Source organism: Epinephelus fuscoguttatus, linkage group LG17 (genome assembly GCF_011397635.1).
Source record: "Epinephelus fuscoguttatus linkage group LG17, E.fuscoguttatus.final_Chr_v1".
Taxonomy (NCBI): Eukaryota; Metazoa; Chordata; class Actinopteri; order Perciformes; family Serranidae; genus Epinephelus; species Epinephelus fuscoguttatus.
The window spans coordinates 37,604,464-37,623,042 of NC_064768.1; the positions used below are offsets into that span (position 1 = coordinate 37,604,464).

Genomic DNA, 18,579 nt, shown 5'->3' on the forward strand with positions numbered 1-18,579 from the left:
GCTTCCCTGGGACCTAATGGAGCGGTAGGAGAGGACGCTCGGTGTCTGCGTGATGATTGGAGGAATTGTCTAAAAGGCTGAACCCCTTTGTGATTGACAGCACTTTGGAAATACACACCAGCACATGCAAGTGGAGTCCGGAGTTCCTTTTTTCTATAAGCGATATAGCTCATTTTCACCGTTTGTACAGCACAGTTCAGGTGTTTTAACCCATCTGAAAATCTTTGAGGTGTGTTTTGCTGTGGCTCTATGGCATGAGTGTGGTTGAAAAACGGCTTCAATTAAATGTTCCTTTAATAAGTTACTGCCTCGCTACAATATGACAAATGTTATGATGTAAACCTGTTTGAAAGACCAGCAGCCGCCACTGATATACATATATACTTATATGTACATATTGCTGTTATTATTAGGTGGGTTTCCATCCACCTATTTTTATTCGCATTTTCAACAATTGCGAAAATAAACTTGAATGGAAACGCCAGAAATTTGAAAAAGGGCCGAAATATCGCAAAAAAGTTTTTACGCTTGGAGGGGGTGGAAAAGTCAGCGTATCGATGTTAGGAAAATGCGACTTTTGGCAATGAAAACAGATTTAGCGACTACACAATGACGTAAGCTGCCGAATCCTACTTCTACTTCACACACACACCTGTGTGAGAGGTAATCACTCCAGTGTCAGGTGAGTGTATTTCACAGCTTACCTGAATAGACTGGATGTGTTGAATACCGCTGCATCATGTGCGCTGCCTGGTGTACCAACACAGACATCACAGCATTAATGTACAGTAGGCTACGCTGACAATGCTGATATGAGTGTGATGAGAGCTCTCGCAATAGCCAAGAAGTTCCCAAGGAATCTCTCCATCTTGTTGTAGTCATGGGTGTTTGTTGTTGTTTACATCAGTTGTGGACATGAGATGCTCTCAATGACGTCATCTCACGGCGCCCTCTTCTTCTACGGGTGTTCTTTTGCATTTTATTTTTCATGAGAAGCACCACCTTCTGCTCGACCTGTTGACTCCCAATACTCGCAAAACAATAATAAATGGAAACGTGCATAAATTTGCATTTTCTTTTGCGCATTTTCACAAAATTCGCTTAAAATTTGCGATACATTTGGATGGAAACCCAGCTATTGTTACTACCACTTATGGTAGAAAGCAGTTCTGTGTGTGGTTTGTCCAAGTGGTGTTGCCATATTCCAGCTTGCTAGACTACTGTGGGTAGATACAATCAGTGTCAAACACTGTGCTGTCTCTGTATTTCATTACTTTCAAATATATTAAAAAATTGTTGTTGAAGTGTCAGTCATTTATATTGCACTGCATGTGTAATTTATGTAGACAGCAGTGGCTTTCAATATTGGTACAGTTCACTGGATAGCTGCACTTGCTCCTGATAAAAAAATACAGCACATATGTTAATCCTTATATGTGATTTTTTTTTTTATGAAGGTGGGGGGCTACAGCCTTGGGTCTTGGTACCTTAAATTATGGACATAAGGGGACAAAGACTTGTTTTGTGAATCATATTATCACGACACTACAACCAGACTGGCTCCACAACATGCACATTTGTGGCAACACATGATCAACTTCACTAATGAAAGTGACAATGTTGTCTTCTGCTGCTTTGTTGTCGTCTATTCTCAGCAGGTAGTACTCATTTAGGCAAAGAAAGCTTGATGTCTGTGTAAACAGGTGGCCTATCTGTGGCACGCAAGGAGTTAAATTTCTAATTAAAGCCGTGTGAGGCAGCGCTGATAGTGTTGTCTGAGAATTACAAAGCACTGGAACTTTTACTATTGCCATTTAAAGTGCAAGTCTGCGGTTAAACCCTGGATGCGTTTAATTAAATAGCAGTCAGGAACTCATCACAGTAATGTTTAATAGTTTTTTTTTTCTTTTGTAGTCAAGGTGATGACAAGCAGAGACGGGGAAAAAAAAGACATGAAAATTATTAGACAGGCAGCTCCGTCCTCCTCCTTACTGTTTTAATAAGAGACAATCAGGCGAACAATCAGGGGAACTTATGTATGTAGGTGTCCGTTTAATCCAGGCGTCCCAGCAGTGAGTGTTTGCAGGGATGATTTCATGGGTCTGATTGAGCACTTGCCAAATTTAATCTCATTTAACTGAGAGTTGCTTGTAAGGCTAATCATATTCATTAAAAAGTTGGATGTTTATATCTCAACACGACACATTGTGGGTAATTCACAGCGGACATTCATACGCATTAATAACTGATGATTCTGTGTGTGTGTGTGTGTGTGAGAGAGAGAGAGAGAGAGAGACATTGTTGTGTCTTTGTATTAAAAAAAACCCTCTGTCCACACTCAATATGAGAAACAGAAATTATGCACCAGCACACAACGAGCCTAAACATACAGCACATGTCTGTTTATTCTAAAATGTGACACATTTATTATTTTGCCAAGCAAGATCTGTCCAGTTGCATATAAAATATATTTTTCTAGATTCATTTATTGCTGACAAAGTTGTATTATCAATCAGGCAAAGCAGGGCCTAAACCCTCAGGGGGCCTCAGAGTCCCCAGGCTGAGTTGATGGCAATTAGTATGTAGTAATTTGATTAATTGCACATTTGTTAGTGAGTATGCACCACTAAAGCAAGATATCAGCTGAGACGATGAGAGCCTTCAGGGAGCGTCTGCATTTTTAGCCACATTGGTGCACACTTGGTCGGTTGGTTGAACCACTACTTTGTCATAGGTGGAAAGATCAACAACTAATGGATGGATCGGCAGAACATCTCTTGCAAGTATTCATGATTCCCTCACAACTCCCATGGTTCCCTGACTCTTCCTCTTGCTCCACCATGAGGCTGACATTGTGGTTTTTATTTAAATATCTCAACAGCTATTGAATGGATGGTTGAGCAATTTGGTACAGACCAATGACTGTATAAAGATGACAATGTGTCTCCACGTCCTCCTTCTGTACAAAAACTAAACCAAAATATCCTGCACACAGCCGCCACCACCTTGTGCTGGTGACATTATTCAGAGAGTCTGTGCAGTAGAGGTCTCTACGGCATCAAGTTTTGAAGTTCTGATTGGCACACACAGCTGTCAATCATGACTCATCTGCTAACATGGAGGGGCTGAGGTTTATGACCCACACTGCAGTCAGCCACCAGGGAGCAACTGAGATGTTTTGGCTTCACTTCTGAGGAGCTGTCATGTCGTCCATCTTTATTATATAATCTATGATGCAGACATTAATGTACCCTACAGCAATGTTTCTCAAATGGTGTGCTGCAAATCTACCCTGGAAATCCAGAGTTCTCGCAAGAGCACAGTTTGAATTTGCTCAGCGAGTCACTCTGGCAATCAGTAATGATGCTCATTACCCATGCCCTTGGAGCCGAGCTGCACCAATCACATCGGTGTATCTGATATAGGCGGGCCAGAGGTGAGCTAAACAGATGACGACAGCGCTGTGACGACGAAGTCCGGAATCAGTCAGTAAACATTGCAAGATGGCTACGGATGAACACCAGTTGTTTGAAACGGCGTTGGCCGCTACAATGAACGAGTTAGACTTGGCTTTTTCTCTAAAAGAGGAACAGAAGACGGCGCTCGAATCTTTCCTTTGCAAGAAGGACGTTTTTGCTGTTTTACTGACCGGATACAGCAAGAGTCTAATCTACCAGTTAGCTCCGCTGGTAGCTAAGCTCTGGATACGTCACCCTGCGTATTGTTCTGATTGGTCGTAGTGTTATCCAATTGCATGCAGTGATATTTTCAAATGCATGCTTGGTGCCGCCCCTCGAGTTGGGCCATTTGCATTACTCATAGCCAGACCCTAAATCTTTCTAGATTTGGGTCTGGATTTCCAGGCTACCGCAAATCCAGGTGTGCAGTGGGATTTTGTGATAACCACAGATTATTATTGCAATATTCAACTGGACCCATACAAAAAGTTATGAATGAATTTTTAATCGACTGTATCAGTGTGTTGTATGTCAGTATCATGTCCCTGACAAAGGCAAACTCTACCTTAAAAAATGTACCTTAATTTAATTTAATTTAAAAAACTTTCACTGAGAACCTTTTTGTCACCGTTCGTGTGAGGGAATTATAAGTGCATGACACATCACATTATCTTACAGCATAGACATATACACATACATATATTTATCTTACTTTATGTGCTGTTTAAATTGATGTACAGTATTATTGGTGCCTTGATGTAATTTTAAAAAGTTTCAAATGAATTCTTAAATAATTTTGATAATAAATATTTCACGAGTAATGATTGGTTGTCAGTTGTTATTTGATATTAGTCAGTAAAAACAAACATTTATGTCATGATAACAGTGATAACACATGTTATAGAAGCTATTGTGCACAGATATAAATGCAGGTATGCTTTGAGATTTTGGCCTGCCCTTTGGTGTGGCTTGGGCATTAAAACTTGAGAACTACTGCCTTACGAGATGACTTGTAATAACTGTGAGTCACTGACCTTTCATTTGGCGCCATCGTGAGGCCAAAATTGTAATTTGTCCAATACTGTTGGTTATTACCAAACACCTGCACAACTAATTGCCATCAGACGGTGATGTAAAAAAGCATAACTGACTGATGTAAATAGCAAATGTTAGCAGGTTAGGGAACTAAACTAAGCCGCTAAATTCCAGCGTGTTAGCATTGTCATTGTGCGTCAGGCACGGAAGGCACTGTTTCCACCAAACACTTTCGGTATGGTACCTTACGAACCAGCAGTAAGCCTTCAGACATGGTACCTAGACCCTCGGTGTGTTCAGACAGTCCTCTTAAATGTGGGCGGGGTTGTTGTCACTCACTGCTCCGTCCAGCACTCGCTGTATTTCCTCATCAGCGGTGACACAGATGGAAGTCTGCACCTGGTTTATCGTCCACAGAACGAGGCTGCACGCCCACATTTTCAGAGCAAAATGGAAGGTACTAAAACTGAGGATGGTAAGGAACAGTTCCATTGGCACCATTGTGGAGACAGAAAAGAAGTGTACCGAACTGAACTGAACCGAACCGTACCAGACTGCTTGGTGGAAACGGGGCTTTTGTCTTCCTTACAATTTTTCCTGGTGGCCACTTGCAGTATTGCAATGAAAAAATCCCCTGCAGACCAAGAAACATTTCCCCATAGACCACCATTATAAAAGAGACGTCTGCAGAACTGTTGACAGGACACCTCAAATTGCAAACTGGTCAAATATGACTTTCTATCATGAATATTTGATCCGTGGAGGTTTTATATTTGTAAAACTTTCCTTGATCCAAGAAAAGCAATTCAAAAATCTGTAACGTCAAAACAATGTATAGTCCATGAGCCAGATGGGAACTCGGAGGCTGGACCAATGGGAGAAACACTACTGGGCATATTCATGTTTTCATATTCGGGCAGAGGTGCCACTGGATTGATAGGCACCATCCTGGGGTCAGGAATCTGAATCTAACAATATATCCATGATGTGAGCATGATGCACACACATTTAGCTCAGAGCACCAGTGTGCCTGAGGACAGCCTCACAGTGCCGTCAGCATGACTCCTCTAATTTGTTTTGCCAGTTACATTTTGCCTGGATTGTGTTCAGTTTAGTTTCAGGGAACAAAGTTCTACAGTCTTTTGCCACAAGGAAGTTGTGGGGAGGTGGTGAAGCTGGGTGGTGCTGGTATGGATTGCAAGACTTTAATAGAGACATGAGTTTGGAGCCTGAGTCCTGCATGTGATTTGGTTTAGGCTACAAAATCAGTCACCATTTTGCAGATACATTCACTGTCAACATTTTGCTAACTGGCAGGCATGTTCATTGACAACCTTCACTAATTATGTTAATAGGAAACGTTTTATGTTTCTAAAAATGTATTTGCTGTTGAAAATGAGTCCTCACTGTTTAGGAGACAGGGTTGGATGTGATTACATGGTGTCAGATGAACACCAACATGCAGCACACCATGGAGCAGGGTAGTATTACAGAGGTGCAGGTGGTTCTGGTTAGCTTGCTATAGTCTGCCGTGTGCTGTCCTTGATAGTTACACAATGGCAACAGGATACATGCATGTTTAAAAAGGAATGTGCCATGGCTGATATCCAATACAAGCTGCTGTTCCTCACATATGGAAGAGAACAATAGCAAAGCCAGTAAACTCAGCATGGTCATGCATATTCAAGGGAATGAAATTGAGTCAGCTTTGACTAATGTCACTGCATACTGTGTCATCTGTACGTTAATGTTCATGCTGTATCAAGGTTACTGAGGCAAAAACAGAGCCAAGATTTTAATAACTGTGCAGCAGCGGTGGCTACTTCTGTGCAGAGAGACACTTGATGCAAGGTCAGAGCCAGGAGTGCTGCGGCCGCTACATCAATGGCTTTACAGAAACAAAATTTATTCCGGATTTCATTATGTCGAGGGCTACTTTTACTCCTCTCTGTTTGGAATTGCAGGTCCCATGATTCATACTGAGGTCACACTGACACAAAGATCACATCAAAGATGTGGCATTTACTGTAGAACCTCATGTGAAATTATCATGAAATAGAACCAAAGTGTGTATTTCAGTAAGATTTGTTTTCACTGTAATGCAGTGCAGTGAAATTAGAAGCTCCTTTTTACGATCAATCAGCATTCAGTGGCAACAGCCCAGTTCCCAAAAGAAAATGTTGGCATTGTACATTACTGCAAACCACAGATACATTACCTTTGTATATTTCATACGTATCATACCAGCATTTCCAGGGTGATGTTTATGACCTAACTTTGTTTTCAGGAGGTAGAGGGGATGCTGGATGGTGTAACACCTATAGGTGAGATGCCTGCTAAACTGCAGACCACTGTTTGAGACCAACAAACCAAACAAAAGGTGGGTTTTTAGAGACCTGTTGCTGCGTTTCCAGCTGGAGCAGTGTTACAAAAAGTGGTATTTCATCAAGACATTGCCACATTTCCAGCTGGGATAGTGCCTCAAAGAATGATTGTTTGTTACCATGAGATCCCTGTGTTTTCAGCTGAAATAGAAAGAAAGAAAGCGGTTGTTTTTTACCAAGACGTCTCTGCATTTCCAGTCGGGATAGTGCCTGGAAGAACAATTGTTTTTTACTGCTACACTCCTGTGTTTCCAGCTGGGATAGTGCCACAAAAAGTGGTGTTTTTAGTAAGACATTAAGAGCCTTGAAGAATTATTGTTTCTTACCATGACATCCTTGTGTTTCCAGCTGGAATAGTGCCACAAAAAGCGGTTGTTACTCACCAAGATATGGCTGCGTTTCCAGCTGGGATAATGCCATTTAAAAGGGGTAGCTTTGTTACCAAGACATTGCCACATTTCCAGCTTGGAAAGAGCCTTGAAGAATTATTATTTTTTTACCATGACATTCCTGTGTTTTCAGCTGGAATACTGCCACAAAAAGCAGTTGTTTCTTACCAAGATATTGCTGCATTTCCAGCTGGGATAATGCCATTTAAAAGGGGTAGCTTTGTTACCAAGACATCTCTGCGTTTCCGGCTGGGATGGTGCCATGAAACCAATTGTTTTCACTTCAACATCTCTGTGTTTCCAGCCAAACTTACGACACCAAAGGGGGTTGCTTTTTACCAAGACATCACTGCATTTCTAGCTGGGATAGAGCCTTGAATAACTATTGTTTTTTACCAAGACATCTCTGTGTTTTCAGCTGGAATACTGCCACAAAAAGCAGTTGTTTCTAACCAAGATATCACTGCGTTTCCAGCTGGGATAATGCCATTTAAAAGGGGTAGCTTTGTTACCAAGACATCTCTGCGTTTCCGGCTGGGATGGTGCCATGAAAGCAACTGCTGTCACCTCGACATCACTGTGTTTCCAGCCAAACTTGTGACACCAAAGGGGGTTGCTTTTCACCAAGACACCACTGCATTTCTAGCTGGGATAGTGCCACAAAAAGTGGTATTTTTAAACAAGTCATTGCAGTGTTTCAAGCTGTTATGGTGCCACAAAAAGCAGTTGTTATTTACTGAGACATTGCTGTGTTTCAGCTGGAATATTGCCACAAAAAGTGGTATTTTTGAACAAGACAACGCTGCATTTCAAGCTGGGATAATGCCATGAAAGCAAATGTTTTCATCATGACTTTGCTGTGTTTCAAGCTATGATAGTGCCATCAAAGGGGGTTGCTTTTTACCAAGAAATCGCTGCATTTCCAGCTGGGATAATAACTGTTTCTAGTGTGTTTTAAGCCAACAAATGTGGGTGTTTTTTAGAGACCTGTTGCTGTGTTAACAGGTGGAACAGTGCTACAAAAAGTGGTATTTTATCAAGACATCGCCACATTTCAGCTGGGATAGTGCCTCAAAGAATGAGAAGAATCCCTGTGTTTCCAGCTGAAATAGTGCCACAAAAAGTGGTGTTTTAATAAGACATTGCCACATTTCCAGCTGGGAAAGAGCCTTGAAGAATTATTGTTTTGTACCATGAGATCCCTGTGTTTTCAGGTGGAATAGTGCCACAAAAAGCGGTTGTTTCTTACCAATATGTCGCTGCATTTCCAGCTGGGTTAGTACCATTTCAAAGGGGTAGCTCTGTTACCAAGACATCTCTGCGTTTCCGGCTGGGATGGTGCCATGAAAAAGCAGTTGTTATTTACTGAGACATTGCTGTGTTTTCAGCTGCAACAGTGTCACAAAAAGCGGTTCTTTCTTACCAAGACAACGCTGCATTTCCAGCTGAGAAAATAACATGAGAGCAACTGTTTCATCACAACTTTGCTGTGTTTCCAGCTAAGATAGTGCCACCACAGGGGGTTGCTTTTTATTAAGACATCACTGCATTTCCAGCCAGATAGTGTCACAAAAAGCGTTTTGTTTTTTTTTTTACAAAGACATTACTGCGTTTCCTGCTGCAATAGTCCCACGAAAAGCAGGTATTTTAAGCCAAAACATGATGTTTTCATCGCCATAACCAAGTGGTTTTTGTACCTAAGCATAACCACATTAACCACATTACATAATAATTGTTTGCACCAACATTCATTCTGACGATTTGGTTGATGGCAAATAAGAATTAGACATCATCCCTTAACAATACTGAACATGATGTTATTGAAGTTCACTGTCAGGGCACATTAATGGAGACTGAAGGGAAATTCAGTTGTTCCTCTTTCAACTGTACAACACACACATGCACACACACTTAAAAAGAAGTGACTCTTTGATCAGTCTAGGACCAGGGAGGAGGAGGAGGATGAAGAGCAGCAGGTGATACAGGAGGGCAGGAATTACTCATCTAAAAAACAAACTTAATTTCAAGCCAAGTATTTCTGCAGAAAATGTTAAGTGACAGGAAGACCTTTACTCTTTCATTTAGCCAAACAGTTCTGACACATTGTTCCACGGTCCGTCACAAACGATCATTTCAATTGTGATGAGGCTGGCACGAGTCATAAATCAGTATTTATGAATGTGCCATGTAGCTGCAAGGAGCCCGCAGTCAGCCTTATGAATGTGTTAATCATCAGGTTATTAAGAGAGCAAGTTTAATTCCGGGCTCAAGGGACACTTAAAGCGCTCCTGCCTTACTGTCGCTTATTATTTATAACCGTAGGCTACTCTTAAAATTAACACTCGCATATCATCCACAGTATATATCAGATAGTGTTTTAAGGGTGACTTTCTGCTTTAATACTGGATGTTCATTTTTCACTGAGCTCACCCTGACATGACATGAACTTATTTGCTCCTGGAGGGTGGATTTCTTTCCCTGTGGTCAGCTTTTTTCTGATTCTACAGCCGTCACATATGAAAGGCAAAACAAAAATCCTGCAAGCATTGTAGCTGACGGCTCATGGACGTTACAGGAACAAATATTATACCAAACTAAGATGTGTTTTTAAGTGCAGCCTGTTTTCTTTTGCAAAGCTCAAAAATAGCTGAAGGAAATATCCAGTCATCTCTGTTGCAAATTATAGTCCTTATGGCAAATTCTCAAACAGTAAATTGTGAAATGCTCCAGACTGTGAAGTGTTTAATTGAACATTTGCTCCTCCAGAGGTAAGTACCAAATCTCTCCTTTTTTTCCCAAAGAAACCATTTGTCACGTTCATGAGAAATTATGAAAAATGTAACAGCTGCACAGCATGTCATAGCGTAAGACCATCAAACAGCTCCGGGATACTTATCACATGATAGTGAAAAAATACCCTCGCTCTCATAGAGCGTCTTATTTATTAGAATACTGTACGCTCTGATGAAATGGAATCATTTGTTTCACCCACATTGGCTTTGGCTGGGCTTTTATAACCTTATATACCAGCCAAGTCCCCTCTGATGGATGATTAATGATCCACTGACTTGCTTTGCCAGAATGGGGCCATCTACATAGTGACTCTATCACTTAAGACAGCGAAGGGCAAAGCCCACTAACAAAGGTTGTAGTTATCAATGCAACTGGATTCATGTGCGTGAGGATTTTCATGGCATTTTATAACTGTTAATACCATGAGAGGGCATGTTGAAAGCCAGCAACACGTATGACTCAATTAAAACATCCATTAAAGCTGCACTTATGATTAATCTTTATGTTGACAGTGGATTAAATTGCAGTTTGGATCATCACTGAATTACCACTGCAGCTCCTTTCAGCTTTATAGAGCTTTTTAGCTTCTATCACCTCATTGTTTCTCTCATCAATCCCATTTCCCGCTGCAGTGGGCAGCTTTTTAAGCAAGAGGCTCTGTAAAAAGCCCCGGTATGCTACCCGCCCAGCACCAAATGGACGAGATGAAGTTAGCGACTAGCTGGTGGAGAAATGAGAACATGTGGCAGTTAAACAGCCAGACTTATTTCGGAGATGTTGCTGCAGACAAAACGGAGCTAAAAGGAGACCTGTGATCAGAAACACAACTTTAAATTAATGTTGATGTTCTGTGCCTGCTCGATTCAGAAACATGCAAATAGATTCACCATGACAATGTTATCAAGAGGTCAGAAGTTGTGTTTCAAGCTTGCACTGCTATTTCAAAGATGCAGAAACTGATGTTTCTATTATCAGGGCATCAAAACATTGTGTGTAAAGTCAATAAGGTCACTTCCAGTAACAAACTCGCGGGGGATTAATAATGACCCGACTCCACGGCTCCACTCAGCTCTGCAGAGCATTTTAGCATCTTTCAGCTAAGTGTTAATTGTTCGGCTAATTTTCAGCAGCAGGCAGTTGTTTTTTAGTGAAAAAGCTCTGCATGTTAACCTGCTCAGCACCAAACCACAGACTGTAAAAATAATAGACGTAGCTACTGTGATGTCCAACACATTCTTTATCTGACCTCGTCACATATCGATGTTTGGTTGTGGACGTTCCACATCTACATAAGATGTGCAAGGTACCCTGGGTACAACTTCTGCCTGTTATGTGCATTGTCTGTTTTCATAATACACTTCCATTTTCACAGGTTAGATTTAGAAAAAAAGAACGGGATTTGGCTTTACAATCTTACAGGAAGCAAACACCGGCCTCCTGGGTGAAAGTCAGAGGTTGTTGGATGCATCCACCACCCCTCCCGCCTGCTGATTCGGAGTTTCCCTGCCTTAACTTTCATTGTTGTCCCGGCGCATTTTTTCCTACTAACACTGGACACAATTAAACAATAGCGGCGACTGAATGTGTATCATACAGATGTGACAGTACGGCTTTTTTCATCAGTGTCTTTGCCAGTGTTTTTCACAACTTCCGAATGAGACAGGGTTATGATGTTTGTGGACTCCTGTTTTGAAGTCTCGAGGTCGGCATTTCGGTCATTGCCATCTTGGATTTTGAGAGCCAAAAGTGACCATATTTGGATGAGAGGTTGGAGCTGTGGATCTGAGTTAGAAGCCGAGGACGCTATTGGCAGACAGCCTCTCACTCAAAGTGGCTTGCCTTTAATTATGCGTAAGTTTAAGCCTTAATAAAATGTAAATGGGGGAGTTATATAAAAATTAACTCCCTGTACAGTTGCCAAGATGGGTAAATAAGCTCTAGATTCCCAACCTGCTTTTTGTTCCAGGCTGTAAACATGTATATTTCTGCTGTAAAGTTGGGCATTTTAACATGGGGGTCTATGGAGATTGACTTGCTTCTGGAGCCTCAAGTGTTCATTCAGGGAACTGCAGTTTTTGGCACTTCTATTTCCCTCAGGAGTTGATGGAAACAGAAATTTAAAAGATACAAGTTAACACTCATCAGGTCACTTAGATGACCAGGTGTCCTTCTTTATGTTGAACAGCGTGGTATTTTCATCCCTTACCCTACATCCAATATATTGAAAGGATGTCCTCCATTTTGCAGGACAGATGCTTTTCTAAAATCTGTCTTTTATCCACTGGCTGTGAAGAAAGCAGGGAAGGCTGTCATCACAAGGCTGTGTTTAATGTCAATCAAACTGGGCACAAGTGGGTCAAGTGCAGGTTAACCTGTCACCTCTTTGCTGTGCTACGTCCAACAGGGGAAACTGTGAGTCACCACAAGGTCACAAGCAACTTGTGCAAACTTGGCAGAATATGTTCGAAAGTGTCACAGAGAAAAAGAAATGAAGCGAAAATGAAGAGTGGGAGCATCTAAGGGTGAAACAGTTATCAGTTTAACGACAAACCAAATCCAATTCCAACATCCAACCCGTATTAACTTTTCACATTTTTAATTATCATTAAATCCATGTTTGATCACCACCACAAAACAAGCTCATACAACAAGGTTGGCTTTACTCTTCCCTTGTTGACAGAGAGGGCGTGCAGCAGGCAAACCCACTTATGCTACTGGTCCTTTGTCTTCGTCTACAGTGACACAGACACTCGAGCAAACATTTCAAAGAGTCTCAGTGAAATGATTTCAGTGTGTGTATCAGTACTCTTTCAATGTTTAAAACACATTTGAACTAGACCAAGGTAATGCTGATGAATATTTAAATTCACTGTAACTGCAATAGTTTTTTTGCAAAATTTTCCAGTTAGTTTTTAATGTCACTCGAGGGGGGGCAGCTAAGGGACAGAATAGAAAAACTGATTCTTAAATTAGACTAGTCCATACCCATTGAGTGCACAGTTGCACATGTACAGTTTCACATGGTGTGTGTTTGGGATACAGGTCATAGCAAATTGCAGATTAAATAGTCAACTGAACCCATTAAGAAGAGCAGTGTATTCAGACAGAGTGTCTGTGAATTTGATAGTACGACTGCTTTATTGAAAGTACAGTAGATTGACCACGTCAGTGAGTAAAATTGTGGGACAGACGGAATGACACACTGACAGTTTCCATGATTATGTACAGCATACCATACCATGACTTAGTCATACCAAAAATTAGAAAAACCAACATTGGTCAACAGGGGGAGCCACAGCGATCGGTCACATTTTAGCCATTTTGAAGCATTTTTCTGTTGTTATAGCGCCACCCAGTTGCCAATTAGAGTTAAATTTCTCCAGTCACCTTGAGGCGTCCTGTTCTACATATCTACCAAGTTTAGTAAAAATCCATATGGCGGTTAGGCCTAGATAAGAAATGAGCTCTCTAGCACCCCCATTTTGTTTGATGGGGTCAATAATGGAGGGGTTCCCTCAGATTATGTGTGGTCATATGCCTACAAAGTTGCGTGGTGATGGGTGAAACCCTTGAGATGTTATACACCTTTATGTGATGAGCCACGCCCTCCGCAATATTCATTGCCTTATAGAAGCTCAGTTTTAGTAGGTTTTCCAACTTTTGCCAAGAGGGAACTTTAGATATTGGTCCCTAGATTATGTTCACCCAGTTTCATGCAGATCGCTCAAACTTCCTAGGAAGAGATCCATTTGAAGTGTTTTTCAAAAAATTCAAAATGGCGGAAAATCTATATAAGCGGAAGTTATGGGTTCTTGAGGCAAATGTGTTCCTCATGAGGAGAGGCATCTCTGTGCAAAGTTTCATGTCTCTACGACATACGGGGCATGAGATATGCCCATTCAAAGTTTGACATTTCAATCGGTTGCTATAGCGCCCCCCTTTGGCCAATTGATGTAATATTGCTTCATTGGCATCCTCCCATGACCCTCTACCACTGTGCCAAATTTCACATGGATTGACCAAGTCAGTGAGGAGAAAAACGTGGAACAGACACACAGACGCAGACAGACAGAGTTTTCGTCAGATAGACATTATATCAACACTTACCTCTTAGCAAAGTCAGACAGAGCCAAAATTCAGTCCTGGCATTTTTTCTTGCATCACGTTCTCACTCCGACCTCGTCACATATCGATATTTAGTCACAGACTTTTCACGTCAACATATGACATGCAAGGTACCCTGGGTGTGTCGGTTGTTGACGTTCTGGGATACGGTGTCAACTTCAGCCTGTTACGTGCATTGTCTGGCTTCAAAATACCTTTACGGTTTCACAGGAAATGTACAATCTCTTTCAAAATAAACACACCACACTGGCACAACACTCCGCCTGACGCTGCTGGGCGCAGTTGCACAATAACAGCAACCAGCCGCGTATCATACTGACACGAAAGGACATCTTCTTTTGTCTGTGTTCGAAGCCAGAAGTCAATGACCAAGCACCCATATTTGACGACGTAAGAGTGAGTTGTTTCTTTGGACTGGCCCGCTGCTACTCGCAACACCCCTTCCCTCCACTGTTTCAACAATTGCCGCATTTACAGCCGCCTGGTGTTATATATGTTTCATTTTTCACAGTAGAGACCTGTAATACACCACCACACACCACTGCTGTCAGTTGTGAATGGACTACCAAGCATGCATGTTCTAGCTATACCTACCGCAGACACAGAAACATGAATGGACGGTGCTGTCACCATGTGCTGCATTCACTGGTGCAAGAAAATCCATTAAAAACAGGCTCATGTTTTGCTGGTGCATGCTGCCTTTGTCTTGTCTCTAGCTGCCGCTGTTTGCTGAATGCCTTCACCCAAAGTGGCTGCAGACTATATTATAAGGTATATTTCCCAGAGAATCAGCATGAAATGATATGAAATGACCTGTGTCCATTGTCTGACTCCAAAATTGCTTGAGTAATTGGTTTTGTCTTCAAACGGCCGTGTCTTTACTTCATCATTATGTATTACCTGCAGCTGTCGGCTGATGCTCCCTGCCACTCCACTGTATTCTCAGGTGAGAGAGCGAGTTGCTAAATCTGGTAAACATGTCCCACCTCCACCCAGATGAGATGGTGGTGGTGGGGGATTTTTAAAAATGATGGCTAACAAAGGAGATTAAAAATAAACAAACCTTGACGGGGAAGAATATAACATTTGAGAGGTGGGGGACTGAGTGCCTAAGAATGTTTGTTTCATTTATGGAAATCGTTCAAGGCCTATTTGGTTCCACTGAAATGAAAAAGCCTCTCTATTCATTTCCTGCTGAACAAGCGCTGATTATGCAATATCCTTGAATATCAGTGAATTCCAGGCGGTGATTTCTCGACATGGATTACAGCTACAGTTCTGTGTCAGTCACAGAATCAGCCGTTACAGGTGGGACATTCGTCGCTGTGGAAAGAAAAAACAGCACGACGTTGACTGCTTTGATCATGATGGCTGGGAAATAAATTATGCACACACTACACATCAGTTATTCCTCTTGTCCCTCCAACCTGTTGTGCTAAAGGATTTTTAAGCACAGTAAACAATCTTGAGATGCAGGATTTCACCAGCCAGGGCCTTGCATGTCAGCTGTAACACAGTGGCAAGGACAGACACCCATCTGCCAGAACCATCACAGCCCGACACTGCAAACTTCTTTCACTTGTCAATTGAAACTATTTTTCACTCCTGACATCTGTGTTGGCTTTCCATCTTGTCCGTAAATTGAATCTCAGATCCTCCTCCCTCCTGCCTTTCTCTCCGTAAAAATGAAAGACACACGTTGAATCCACAAACAAGACTGAACCCACAGCACCAAAGGATGAATTTCTTGTCCTGTGGTGCAGCAAATTGTATTTTTCCCCCCTCCCAGCTCCAGGATATATTGCCTATAATTAATAAACATGAAGCAGGAGACATCTGGAGACATTTTGAAAAGGGGTTTCTTCATTATGATTTCTAATTATAGATATATGCTCTAAGATGTTAGCTAAATATCAGGCTGTTTCCATGTTTGTTTGTTTACCTACAAAAAGGAATGTACCAGAATTTGTACATAACACAGAGAAATGTGAAGGCTGTGTTGTCACCATGTTTCTTTTCCCAAACCCAACCTACGTAAATTTACTTGCCTAAACAAAAATTACATATCTTTACTTGCTGAAACTTAACCTTCATAACTTCATGTTTAAGCACGTAGCTTTACATTTAGTACGTAAAGAGACATTGCCCAAAAATGTGTCCTTTCCCAAACCTCACCTACGCGACTTTACATTAGGTAGCTACGTAACCTATTTAAGTACTTTTCTTTTCCTAAACCTAACCAACATAATTTTACTCGCCTAACCCAAACCTATGTAATTTAACGTTAAGTGAGTATGTTTACTTTCCTAAATCTAACCTACATAACTATATTTTTATGTACCTAATCTACGTAATGTTACTTGTCTAACCCTAACCTTAGGTTAAATATGAAACTAAATGTAAACTAGGCTTGTTTCTTTTCCTAACTCTAAACCTAACCTACGTAACTTTATGTGAAGTGCTTAACTTTACGTTAAATACGTAACATTGCAATGTCCAACCCTATATCTTTTACTTAACCTAACCAACGTTACTACTTTCCTGAACCTAACCTTCATAACTCCTCATTAAGTAGGTAACTTAACGTTTAGGCCATCAAGTGACAACGTTCAACCGTGTTTCTTTTCCTAAACTGAACCAAACAACTTTAGGTTAGGTTATTCAAGTGTGTTTCTTTTCCTGAAACCCAACCAACATAATTTTGTTGCATAAACCAAATCTGTGTAACTTGGCATTCAGTGAATATATTTATTTTCCTAAACGTAACTTTCATAACTCTACGTTAAATATGAAATGTTTTGTAAAATAAGCATGTTTCTTTTCCTAAACCCAAGCTACGTAACTTTACTTGCCTGAACCTAACCTACTTAAGCACGTACATTTACGTAAAGTAAAGTAAATTGTAACTGTACATTAAATAAGTACTTTTCTTTTCCTAAACCTAACCCTCATAACTTTATGTGAAGTACTTAACTTTACATTAAATATGAAACGTGATGATGCCCAACCTTGTATCTTTTCCTAAACGTAACCTATGAAACTTAACTTGCCTAAACTTAACCTTCGTAACTTTACGTTTAGTACGTAAAGTGACGATGGCCAACCACGTTCGTTTTCTTAACCTAACCTACACAATTTACTCACCTAAACCTAAGCTACACAACTTTACTTTAACTATGTAACCTATTTAAGTACATATCTTTTCCTAAACCTGACCTATGTGACTTCTTTATGTAAAGTAAGTTTGTTTCTTATCCTAAACCGAAGCCACATAACTTATGTTCAGCACGTAACATAACATTGAGTACATAATGTGATGAAAACACTAGGGGCTGCTAATTTGTTAGACATCGTACAAACTGTTGTATGTGCCTATGAACCGTTGTTGTAGGTGTATATACATACATAAGCATGTATATGTGTGTGTGTGTGTGTGTGTGTGTGTGTGTGTGTGTGTGAGTAAAATTAATGACCATGAATCTAATATCAGACAGAGAAAGCTAATATGTGCATGCCGATGGACTGCCCATCTCACTGTGAATTATATATTTCATTCTCGCCCACGAACATTATACATCAAATTGGATATGCTGATAGTTCTTGTGTTCTGGCTCACCTGTGCCTCTAGTCATACATTTATTTCAGTGCTGACACTGAATCACAGCTGAGTTAAAACTCAAAGACTCTCAGCGATGCAGCTTGCCGCTTCCCATCTGTGAAACCCATTTCAGGAGCAAATAGAAAAACACAGCCGGAGCTACACGTCGGATCGGACGGGATTAAGTTTCACATTGTTTATCGAGCGTTTTGATAGCTAATGGAATCAGGTTGGGAGGGTACAGGGACAGGTTAGGAGACAGCCCACAGTAGTCGAATGTCAACTCTGGGTGTGGAATTAGCGCCTTGACAAAGTGAAAGTGGGGACGGGGACAGCTGTGGCGCCTGAGGATAGAGCTGGGACTGATGGGAGGCGCTGAGGCAGTTCACTGCTGCATCAGAAAGAGGGAGAGAAAAAAAAAATGGACGTCCCTCATCACTGCTGCGTAAACCAGGGCGATGCAAATGACTTTATTACCCCTGGGAATGTAATTCATACAATCAGTTGACTGGTGAACCGATGAAGACGCTATTTATAATAAGTGAGAATGACATTACAGAGTTGGATTGAGTTCTCTCTGCTTTCACTGAGGTGCAGCATGTGGCCCAGGGCTGGAGTTTACACTGTCATATTATTTAAAAAATCACTTTTGTTTGTGTGTGCGTGAATGGAAAACCACATAAAAGCTGATTTATGTTCACCCTTGAATGAATAATGTGTCCTGAGCTTTCATTGTGACTCACAAGGTTTTACATCGCTATGCAAAAACGAAGCTCCGAGAAGAAATACCACCCACT

General features: G+C 41.1%; 1 protein-coding gene across 1 annotated transcript in view; it reads left to right on the plus strand.

The window, feature by feature from the left end:
- Positions 1-14,114, plus strand: part of fam135b (family with sequence similarity 135 member B) — a 675,785-nt gene extending 661,671 nt beyond the window's left edge. The window contains exon 21 of the mRNA XM_049602004.1: positions 13,708-14,114. The gene's annotated coding sequence lies outside the window, so the exon portion shown is untranslated. The remainder of the gene's footprint in view (positions 1-13,707) is intronic.
- The last annotated feature ends 4,465 nt before the right edge of the window (positions 14,115-18,579 follow it).